Here is a 12,016-nt window from a genome sequence, read left to right as displayed (position 1 = left end):
TTCCCTCAACAACCTATGTCACTATGATTCCTTCTGTAAAGATGATGAACTGCAGCGAAGATTGTGACTTGCCATCGGCCATGCAATAATTGCGTGGAAGATTTAGGACTTGCTCGGACTCCCCCGGACCTGTCACTCACAGAACCATGCTGGCTCCCAGTACTGGGTTTCAAAATATAGGCTAAACAAATTCATTTGCATAAGAGAGCAATCTTTGCATAATTTACAGAGCACAGGGTTTGTAGCTTGGGTGTCACTTCTCATCTCTGTATAATTTGGGCTTTAATGAAATATGGGGCCTAGATTTCACACATCACTAACACCTAAGACGCCTCATTTCTTTCTTTCCAGGAAAGGAAAAGCAACTTCTGTCATTTTAGCACAGTACAATATGGTTCTATAACAATGGCTCTCCAGCGATGACATTTTGCATAAGAACATCAAGGGGGACTTTGTCAAAAGCCTTACTGAAATCAAGATATACTATGACCACAGCATTTCCCTGATCCACCAAGCTTGTAAAGGTAAAGGGACCCCTGACCATTAGGTCCAGTCGTGGCCGACTCTGGGGTTGCGCCGCTCATCTTGCTTTACTGGCCGAGGGAGCCGGCGTACAGCTTCCGGGTCATGTGGCCAGCATGACTAAGCCGCTTCTGGCAAACCAGAGCAGCGCACGGAAATGCTGTTTACCTTCCCTATTTATCTACTTGCACTTTGACGTGCTGTCGAACTGCTAGGTTGGCAGGAGCAGGGACCAAGCAACGGGAGCTCACCCCGTCGCGGGGATTCAAATCGCCGACCTTCTGATCGGCAAGCTTGTAACTGCATAAAAAAAAAGAAATGATTCATCTGGCATGGCTTGCTTATGAAAAACCCATGCTGGATCTTAATAATCACAGTATCCTTTTCTAAGTGCTCAGAGACTAAGTGCTCCAGTCTGCAAGGACCTCACCTGTTCTCCAAGAATTCTCCTAGATTATAAGCACATGCTCTGAAATTACACCTGCAAGCTCCTTTGTTTTATGTTATTTTAAATTTATTTTTATTAAAGATTTTCTTGGTTTATAAAAGTACATGCCTTGTTTCTTTTTTTCAGGTTGTACAGACTTTCTTACAAATCAGTTACATTTGTGTTGGGGAAGAAGTGGGGGGAGAGGAGGGGTGGTGTGGTGAGGTGAGGCTTATATTATTTTGTATAGTGTACGTGTGGGGGTTTTGTGTCAGCGTCAGCTGGGTAGGCTCTCTTTTTATTCGTTTATTACATTTCCTTGGTAGTGAGAGGTATTGGGGGGCAGGGTGTGGTTGGTTGTCTGTGGTTGGTTGCAGTGGGGCTTGTTTGCATTTGTGAGAGCGGGGGGGGGGGGGCTTGTTGGCTCAGGTAAGCCAAATTTATTTGTATGCTGTTGGTGAGTTCTTGTCATTGTCTTGTTGGGCTGTGTATGTGATAAAGGGGAGCCATACTGGGGTGAAGGCATCCTCTTCTATTTGTCCCCATGTCACTTTCAGTTTATTTCTGTGCTGGGCCCGGGGTTAACCCAAGCGACGCAGTCCAGGTCTGGTCCCGAATCCAAAGGTTCCGCAAGGAGTCAGTCCAACAGGGCCAAGGCAGGACACGAGGCAGGAAACCAGGCAAGGACAGGCACAGGATCACAGGCAGGTTCTGGCAAACAGCAACATTGCTCCCGCAACCTGGGGCAGGGTCCATCAGCCTTTTATCTCTGTCAGGGTCCTGATCCACCAGTGACTCACCTCCCTGTCTCGCCAGAAGGCGAGCACTCCTCCTGCGAGTACTCAGGTCTCTCCTCGTCTCAGACCTTAGTCTCTGCAGCTTAGGAGATGTTGGTAGGTTACTAGACCCAGAGGCCGCCTCAGCCTTTCCTGACCCAACCGATAGTGGAGCAGCTGTAAGTGATGGCCCAGCTGAAGGCAACGAGGTAATCCCTGCATCTGGAGCCAGGGCAGGCTCAGGCCCCTGACTCGGCCCAGCTGGTGCTTGTTGCAGGGGAACCTGTGCAGACTGGGACTCTTCAGAATCAGGCCCCAGACTAGGTTCAGCTGCCACCTGAGGCAAAGGATCCAATGCGGACTGAGACTCCTCTGGCTCCAAGTCTGACCCTGAGTCCCAGGCCATCACAACTGCTTGCCCATACAAATTGATACCATTGGTCCATGTTTACTCCTGATAGGTCTCTCCAGTGTCTGGCTATGATGCTTCTGGCTGCTGAGAGTAGGTGGGTTATAAGCTCTGTATAATGTGAGTGGTCATTATGTGATCTTAAAGATTTTCAGTAAGGCGAGTTCTGGGTGAGTTCTAATACCTGTTTAGTTATTTTGCATATCTCTTGTAGGACTGCTGTTCAGAATGGTTGGATTTTAGGGCATTCCCACCACATGTGGAGGTATATGCCTGTGGAGGTGCAGCTTCTCCAACATCTTGGTGAGGTTCCTGGGCGTATCGGCACCAGTTTCCATGGTGTTAAGTACCACCTGCAGGTAAGTTTCAGAGTAAGTTTCCTTCTTTTGGCCAATATGGACTTAAAGGGAGGTTTAGACCACATTTTAGTCCATTGGGTGGAGTTAATTTCATAGCCTAAACTTGTTCTTTGATTGTGTCAAGGGGGTTTGTGGGATGTTGGAGCAATATTTTGTATATTGTGCATGCCATCCCTTTGCCGTGTCCCTCAGGAGAATTTCAAATGTGGTCAAGGGCCTAGTGGCTGCTGATTTTACTGCTGGATTGTTTAAGAAGGCATGTAGTTGATGGTGTGTTAGCCAAGGTATTTGAGTCTCCCCTAGTTTGTCTTGAATCTCTTGTGTTGGTATGGGTTTGTTGTTTTGTAAAAGTCTTTTAGACACTATAGGCTTCCAACGTCTTTCTGAAGGTGTGGAAGTCATTGCACTCTCTAAAGCACAGGGGATTTACACTGGAAAACTAATAGGTCATGTGAACTGGAAACCAGAATAAGGACATCACCATACAATGTTCCTAGTGCTACGAAGGCAAGAGTAACAATAGAGACTCTCCAATAAAGTCAGCCTGGAGTGTGTGGGAGTGCTTTGCTCTCTCCGTGAAAATCTAGCAAATACAGAGGAAAGATTTGCCAAGGAATGAAGTGTTTGAGAAACTGCAGCTGTAAACCAAACAGCATTAAGCCAGCACACATTATGTTGGAAATGTCAAATCTAACTTTAGATTTATCAAGCCACTGGTTTCCATCCACCACACAAATTCCTGTGAGGCGTTAGAGGCTGCCATAACTACATCTAGGTGTAATGTGCCTTGGGTGTGACGGATATAGGCAATGATTAACTTACCTGCTCTGTTTGCAGCCCAATCCTGGAGGTCTGCTCTCCAGGCAACACACCGGAGATGCTGGTACCTTCACAACAGGGGTCACCCAGTGAGCTTCATGGCCAAGTGGGGATCTGAACCCAGGTCTTCTAAGCCCTAGCCCAACACTCTGGTTTCCCAAGCCACTCTGGGCGGCTCCCAACAGAATATTAAAAGCATGATAAAGCATCAAACATTAAAAACTTCCCTAAACAGGGCTGCCTTCAGATGTCTTCTAAAAGTCAGATAGTTGTTTATTTCCTTGACATATGATGGGAGGGCGTTCCACAGGGCGGGTGCCACCACCAAGAAGGCCCTCTGCCTGGTTCCCTGTAACTTCACTTCTTGCAGTGAGGAAACCACCAGAAGGCCCTTGGAGTTGGACCTCAGTGTCTGGGCTGAATGATGGGGGTGGAGACGCTTCTTCACTACATGGGCTGTTGCCCACACTGGAGACATATTAATAATAATAATAATAATTTTATTTATACCCCACCCTCCCCGCCCAGAGCTAGCCTCTGGGCGGCTAACACCAGTTAAATTACAGTAAAAACATAATAGGGGGGGGGACCCAATTTAAAACACAGGTTAAAATGCAATTTAAAATGCAGCCTCATTTTAAAAGTAGCCCATAGATCAAGACCATAAGGGGAGGGAAACATAAGGGTCAGACTGAGTCTAAACCAAAGGCCAGGCGGAACAGCTCTGTCTTGCAGGCCCTGCGGAAAGATGCATTCCACCAAACAGATTCAGGCACAAAATTGTGGCTCAGGAGCCTTTATTCCTTTGATTTTGGAGGAAATCCAGGAGTGGAGTTTTGTGCAAACGGCTTGTGAGCTCAGTTCTGGTACTTGGGTGGCTCAGGAGAGGATTCCTTGAGCCTGTCCTCAGAGGCACCCTGGCTCTTCATTCCCAGTGTGTGAGTCAGGCTCCCGAGCCATTTAACTCTGGTTGGCCTAATCTGTGAGCGGGGGACTTTTTCTTCTTGCTGCTGTTAAACATTTAGGACCTTTACCCCCTTCCTCCCGGCTTCCCCCAGAGGTGAAGACCCAGTGCCGTTTAGAGGAGGGGGTGAATGTGTAAAGTATTTGTGGTTTCTGAACTGAGTGCGTAAACAGCAAAGACTTCTCAACGTTGACACAATTCCCAGAGCCCAGCCTTTCAAGATAAACATCTATGACCATGAGACTAAGGATAACATTACAAAACATTTGTGGTGCAGCAATGGAGCAGGAAATGTTTCTTAAAGGCACAGTCCTACACAGGAGTTTTCCTGGATGAGGGGCTGTTATCTTCTGGAGCCGCACTACATCTCTGGAATGACCAAGAGATGCTGGTGGACCACTCCATCCCCTTCTGCAGGTGAAGTCACGCTTCCCCTCCAACACACAAGATGAAAGCTTGCTCTCTAGCAGGGCGCAGACAGCAGATAACACTCTGACAGTCCCCTTTCCCAGTTTCCCAAAGATATTGCTGCACGCCACCCTAATCTCAAAGTGACATGAGTTTCCAGAGATTCCAAGCGCTTGCCCAAGATTCATATCCACCAGCAGAGACTGTGGTGTCTTTATGATATATGGTTTATTTACACATATATACAACCTGAGCCTACGATGAAGGGGTTCACAGCATGGACACCCCAAGAGGGTCTTGTTTCTCCCATAGCCACAGCCCTGGATTCAAACATCAGTGTCTTCCTCTTTTCCCAGATTGCTGCTCCAACTCACATCACTCCAAACTATCTGCTCTCAACTTTGCCTTTTCCCTTCTCACTACCCATGAGTTGAGGGAGGTGGCACCACCCGTTTGTCACCTTGCACAGAGCCACTTCCTTTGTTCCCCTTCATGGCCCATCACATCACCAGGAAGCTAGCTAGCTATTTCAGGAATTAGGTGGTCCAGGAACTCCCCCCCCCCCGCCAAATAACAGTGTTATGCTGATTTCTCTGAAGCATTATGTCCGTCCTGGGATTGACTGTTTGCAGCCACTCATCAATCAGAATCCCACCTGCGTCAAGCAGACCTTATAAATGGAATCCATCTGACCGCCCAGAGGGAACCAGAAGCCTATTTGTAGGTAGCTGTGTAGAGCAGAGATAGAAATGTTTGTTTCCTTTCCTTCTCCCTTTTGCTCTCTTCATAATTGCTGCTGGAGTTTATGTGCATTTGTGACAGCTTGTGGGAGGCTGTGTCCTTCCAACACTGCCTTGAACGTCTGGGCTCCTGCCACACATTCGTGTCTGGGGAGAATTGGAGGAAAGCAAACACTTCAGTTTCCTGGAGAGAAAAGAGAGGTGGGAGCTGGATGCCCCATCAACTTTCTAACTGATATTAATCGCTTGCAGCCTTAAGAACTGATTGCCCTTGTCTCAAGGTTGGAGAGGGGAACAAGGACTGTGCAAGAGCTCGCTGTAGCTTGACGTCTGTAGCAACTGTTTGTGCAAATAGCCTGAGAAATGAATCGATCTTCCTATGTTTTGTTTGGACGTCACGTCAGCGGCTCGTACCAAAGGAATATACACGTGTTGCTGTAGATAAAAGCTTGAGGCATGGAGGCATGCAAGCCAAGACCTGCGCGATCAGTCAAAGCACCAAGGGGAAACTTGTGCCTTTCTTCCTGTGCCAGGATCCACACGGCACGAGTCCCAAGTTGCCCTGAGCAGAGGAAAAAAAGGTTTCTCAAGTCCGCTTGCAACAAAATATTTACAATAATAGACCAGGAAGGGGTTTTTTTGGGGGGGGGGAGTGGGCTTCTGGTGGTGGTCGCAAGGGGTGGAAACACTTGGGTGAAAGGAAAACACCCATTGTTCAACTTCATAGAATCATAGAATCATAGAGTTGGAAGAGACCACAAGGGCCATCGAGTCCAACCCCCTGCCAAGCAGGAAACACCCATCAGAGCACTCCTGACATATGGTTGTCAAGCCTCTGCTTAAAGACCTCCAAAGAAGGAGACTCCACCACACTCCTTGGCAGCAAATTCCACTGTCAAACAGCTCTTACTGTCAGGAAGTTCTTCCTAATGTTTAGGTGGAATCTTCTTTCTTGTAGTTTGGATCCATTGCTCCGTGTCCGCTTCTCTGGAGCAGCAGAAAACAACTTTTCTCCCTCCTCTATGTGACATCCTTTTATATATTTGAACATGGCTATCATATCACCCCTTAACCTCCTCTTCTCCAGGCTAAACATGCCCAGCTCCCTTAGCCGTTCCTCATAAGGCATCGTTTCCAGGCCTTTGACCATTTTGGTTGCCCTCCTCTGGACACGTTCCAGTTTGTCAGTGTCCTTCTTGAATTGTGGTGCCCAGAACTGGACACAGTACTCCAGGTGAGGTCTGACCAGAGCAGAATACAGTGGCACATTGTCAGTGGGTTTTATGATTCCTTGCAGTCGTTCAGTTACATCTTGGATCTTAGCCCCGGGGAGACAGCACACTTCCCGAGACATCTTGTCAGGCCCACAGATCACTGCTTCAGTTCTCCTCAGTAGGGAATCCCCTATCACCACTACACGCCTCCTCTTAGGTTTGGTCGGGGTTCTTCCGTGAGCTTCACTATCTTTATTAAATTTTCTGTCACTTTGTATGGAAGAAAAGCTTTCAAAGTGGCTTGACAAGATATTATGCTGATAGTATGCAGTGGTTTGACCCCCAGAGGCACACTCCATTCTCTCTCCAGACAGATGCCAACAACTGTGTTCCTCTCTTGATTTGCAAACAGGGACTGAAGCAGAGCAAGAGCTCCGGCTGGTGGCTACGAAGTGAACCATCTCTGGGGGAAACCAGGGAATGCACTGGCTTTGGGAAAAGCTCCCACACCTTTTCAACAGCAGCCTGGAGACTGGAAAGGAATGCTTTTAGCACAGGGTTGGGGAACCTTATTTCAGCCAGAGGGCCACAATCCATTCTGGGTCACCTTCCAGGGGCCATGTGCCAATGCTAGGACAAAAGTGGGCAAAGCAATGAATCCAAATTCAACCTTCCTACAAAAGGCTGGTTTCCACACACAGAGACACAGCTCTCTATCCAGGCAAGAAAGAGGGGGCAACATAGGGGAGCCCTGGAGAGGAGGTGTTGCCTGGGAAGAGTCTCAAGGGCCAGACAGAATCTATATCCATAGCAGTGACCAGGAGAGGAATGACAGCTGGGAGGAGTGCAGAGAGAAGTGAAATAAAAAAAATTAAGGTCTTATATATATAATAAATGTTCATGGGTGTGCCAGGCAAACACGCACATAAATGTATGGGCCACATGTCTGAGGCAGCACAGGAGGGCAGCCCTGGAGCCATTTTGGCTCCCAAACTGACCAAATGTTTTCTCTGCAAGGTCAAAGGAAAATGGAAAAGCCTCCCCATTGTCTTTTCATTCACAAAACCTGTCTTAAGGGTATGTCTGTGTATGAATAGGGAGAGCTTGTGACCTGGCTCAGGAACTAAGTATCTGTCACTACAAAAGACTGGCCAGGCTCCCCATGGTATCCAATCAAGTAAGCATTAACAGGTAACCTGCCAGACAGGAGATAAACAATGACAGGAGATAAACAATGCACTCAGATTTCTGTTGTAGACCGCCCCTTCTGTGATGTAGGTATGATGTGTCTGGGGGGTGGTCTTGAGCTACACCCCTTCTGTGATGTATGTATGGTGTTTCTGGGGGTGGTCTTGAACTGCAGAGCGGGCAATTTAAAATGTCTATATAAGGGCGGGCACACCTTTGTTTGATGTCCTCCTCCTTCTCCTGCGTGTGAAAGGAGCACCCTGTTGCAACATTTCAATAAAGATCAGGCTTACTAGCTGCTTTGCTTCTCAGTATTCTCTGGTTGGCCTCTGTTCTTTTCTCCGACCGATGGAGAACCTGCAAAGGACTCTATAAGGGCTCTTGTGTCCCCCAAAAGGGAATAAGGGCAGATTTTCATTTATTACAGAAGAAATGCCATGGTGCATCTGCAGCAGCACAACTGGGCACCTTCATCTGTCCCAGCTGCAACAAAACATGTCTCTCCCGTATGGGTCTCTACAGCCACAGCAAATGCTGAAACAGGCCAGCAGTTTGCTCTCACCCGCAAAGGCACATTCCTCCACTGTCTCCTGAGACAAACAGAAGGCAACCTCTGGTTATCTCTCTGTGTTAAGAGACTGCTATTAAAGGTTGAAGCTGGGCCAGTGAGCGGTCCTCCTGCTTCCAGATCCCTAAATCAGCCTTCCATAACCTGGTGCCTAGAAATCACTTTATTATTTTTTTTTTTGGCCTACAACTCCTTTCTGCCCGAATCAGCATTCCCTCAGAAACCATCAGTCCCATTAACCAAGAGAGAGAGAATGTAATGACTGTGTGATTTTGCTTCATTTAAGATTGCTGGACTTCTGATTCCAAACTGAACATTTTACTATTTCTTATGAAGGTAAGGCATAAGACTATAAACTTAGGAACCACTTCCTTGCTTTGTCACCAAGACCTGCTGATTGGCTTCAGCCAGTTCTAACATTTGCTCCCCAGTTGTTGGAGGGATGGTGAAGTATTCCCACAACATCCGAAGTGACATTTCCCCCATCTCCATCTGACAGGAAACACCAGGAATAGATTCACAGCTCTTGTCTTCACTGTGCTGTTGGCAAATGCTATCCGTCCTCCCACCCCCCAAACGATAGTACTTTGGGGTGTGATGTCCGCAAAGAACGCCTGCTAAAAACATTCTTGTTTAAACAAGCCTACCCAGATGCTGAGAAAAGTCAAGGTAATTTTTATCTGCTTCAGCATCTGAACTTTTGCATACTTTCAAGTAGGGTTGTGAATTTTTCTTGATTTGGCTGTTTTACCTTTCGTAAAACGCTTTGAAGTTGTTGGTTTTTTTTAACAATCAAGTGGTGTGTAAATTTTATGAAACAAATAAGGAGAGTAGCTTCCCTTCATTTCCTTCATTTCCCTCAAAGGCCTGGAAACGATGCCTTATGAGGAACGGCTAAGGGAGCTGGGCATGTTTAGCCTGGAGAAGAGGAGGTTAAGGGGTGATATGATAGCCATGTTCAAATATATAAAAGGATGACACATAGAGGAGGGAGAAAGGTTGTTTTCTGCTGCTCCAGAGAAGCGGACACGGAGCAATGGATCCAAACTACAAGAAAGAAGATTCCACCTAAACATTAGGAAGAACTTCCTGACAGTAAGAGCTGTTTGACAGTGGAATTTGCTGCCAAGGAGTGTGGTGGAGTCTCCTCCTTTGGAGGTCTTTAAGCAGAGGCTTGACAACCATCTGTCAGGAGTGCTCTGATGGTGTTTCCTGCTTGGCAGGGGGTTGGACTCGATGGCCCTTGTGGTCTATTCCAACTCTATGATTCTATGATTCATTTGTGAATCCTCTTCCAACCTGGCCACCCCCCTCCCTTGAACCTTCAGATACACAACAAGTAAGGTTCCCAATGCTCTTAGTGTCTCCCTTGACACTTTTGATGTATTTGGTCTTTAAGTTTCACTTTCTATTATGACCGATTAGCACAGAGAATGAGGGAAACAAGGAAGCAGATGCTGGATACATCTTTCCTTTTCTTCAATGGGGTTCCTACTTTACCCCAGCAGTTGAAATGGTAATACTTCCTTGCAAGATTATTATTATTATTTCTAATTAAAAGGTAAAGGTTGTATTTCAGATTACTGAATATATTTGCCACTGGAGATGCTGCCAGGGATTAAACCTGGGGATTTGTGCATGCAAATTACCGTAGATGTTCTACCACTGGCCTTCAGAAGGGTTAGAAGGAATCAAGCAGCACTTAAAGTATCCTGGACCCAAGTCATTAAGGGCCTTGCACATTAATACAATGACCTTGAACTTGGCCCAGTAACTTATGATCAAACAGTGCAAGGTTTTTAAGCACAGGAGTTATGTGCTGGTGGTAGTTTGCCTCTACCAACATCTAGCTGCAGCATTTTGCACCAGCTGGAGTATCCACACCAGGCCCCCAAGGGTAGCCCCACATGGTGCGCATTGCAGTAATCAAGCCTTGGGGTTACCAGAGCATGAATCATGGTGGCCAAACTATCCCTGTCCAAGACATCGCTGGCACAACAACAACAATTTGACTGGTTTGCCCCAGCCACTCTGGATGGCTTCCAACAAATATAAAAGCACAATAAAACATCAAGCATTAAAAACTTCCCTACACAGGGCAGCCTTCAGATGTCTTCTAAAAGCTGTATAGTTATTTATCTCCTTGACATCTGATGGGAGGGCATTCCATAGGGCGGGCGCCACTACCAAAAAGGCCCTCTGCCTGGTTCCCTGTAACCTCACTTCTCGCAGTGAGGGAACTGCCAGAAGGCCCTTGGAGCTGGACCTCAGATGGGGGTGGAGATGCTCCTTCAGGTCTACTGGGCCGAGGCCATTTAGGTTCTTTATAGGTCAGTACCAAAACTTTGAATTGTGCTCAGAAACGTATTGGGAGCCAGTGAAGATCCTTTAGCAGCTCCCAGTCACCAGTCTAGCTGCTGCATTCTGGTCTAGTTGTAGGTTCTGAGTCACCCTCAAAGCATTCGGCGATAAAATTCCTAGCCACTGAGGCTGCCTGTGTCACCTTCAATGACAAAGATGGATCCCCAAACTATTAACCTGTTCTTTCAGAGGGAGTGTAACCCCATCCAGAATAGGCGGCTAACCAATCTAATCTCCTCAAGTGGTTTTCTGGTATCAAACAATCTGCAAGTGGCCTACCTGAACTCTTCTACTGCTCAGCGTCATGGTGTCAAGGCTAGTATTGCCGGCAGCACCGTTTGTACAAAGAGGAGCTCCTTTGCTGACGCAGCATCCTTTATCCCAGGCAGACGCTCTCTTGCGCTGACATGCCAGCTAATCCTCTCCCACCATTTTGGGCTGCTTTATTTCCCCAGGGCAGCTGGTCTCTGATGCAGCATCTGTTTCTCAGCAGAAGTCTAATCTAGCTGTTTTATTCCTGCCAACCAGCACAGTTTCTCCTCTTCAAACCCAGCCTTGCCTTCAGTGATGCTGTAAACCTTTAGTCTAAAAATCCTTGCCAAGCCTATTATCTAAATAATACACTCATTAGCTTCCCCCTGCCTTGGAAAAAAAGATAAATGGGTCAAGATCTTGTTTATATTTCGATCAGGTTACAAATATGCTGTCTTTTCCTAGATTACTACAGATCCAGGGGTACTGGTATGGCCTTGGTCCAGTATACCTGAAGGAGCGTCTCCACCCACACAGTTCAGCCCAGACACTGAGGTCCAGCTCCGAGGGTCTTCTGGTGGTTCCCTCCCTGAGAGTAGTGGGCTCAGGACTGTCCTACACCCTGAGAGAGGCATTGTTGTTGTTGTTTAGTCATTTAGTTGTGTCCGACTCTTCATGACCCCATGGACCAGAGCATGCCAGGCACTCCTGTCTTCCACCGCCTCCCGTAGTTTGGTAAAACTCATGCTGGTAGCTTCGAGAACACTGTCCAACCATCTCGTCCTCTGTTGTTCCCGTCTCCTTGTGCCTTCAATCATTCCCAACATCAGGGTCTTTTCCAGGGAGTCTTCTCTTCTCATGAGGTGGCCAAAGTATTGCAGCCTCAGCTTCACAATCTGTCCTTCCAGTGAGCACCCAGTGAGCTGATTTCCTTAAGGATGGATAGGTTTAATCTTCTTGCAGTCTATGGGACTCTCAAGAGTCTCCTCCAGCACCATAATTCAAAAGC

Source organism: Podarcis liolepis (assembly GCF_965112155.1).
Source record: "Podarcis liolepis genome assembly, chromosome: 5".
Taxonomy (NCBI): domain Eukaryota; kingdom Metazoa; phylum Chordata; class Lepidosauria; order Squamata; family Lacertidae; genus Podarcis; species Podarcis liolepis.
This window is presented reverse-complemented; position numbering follows the sequence as displayed.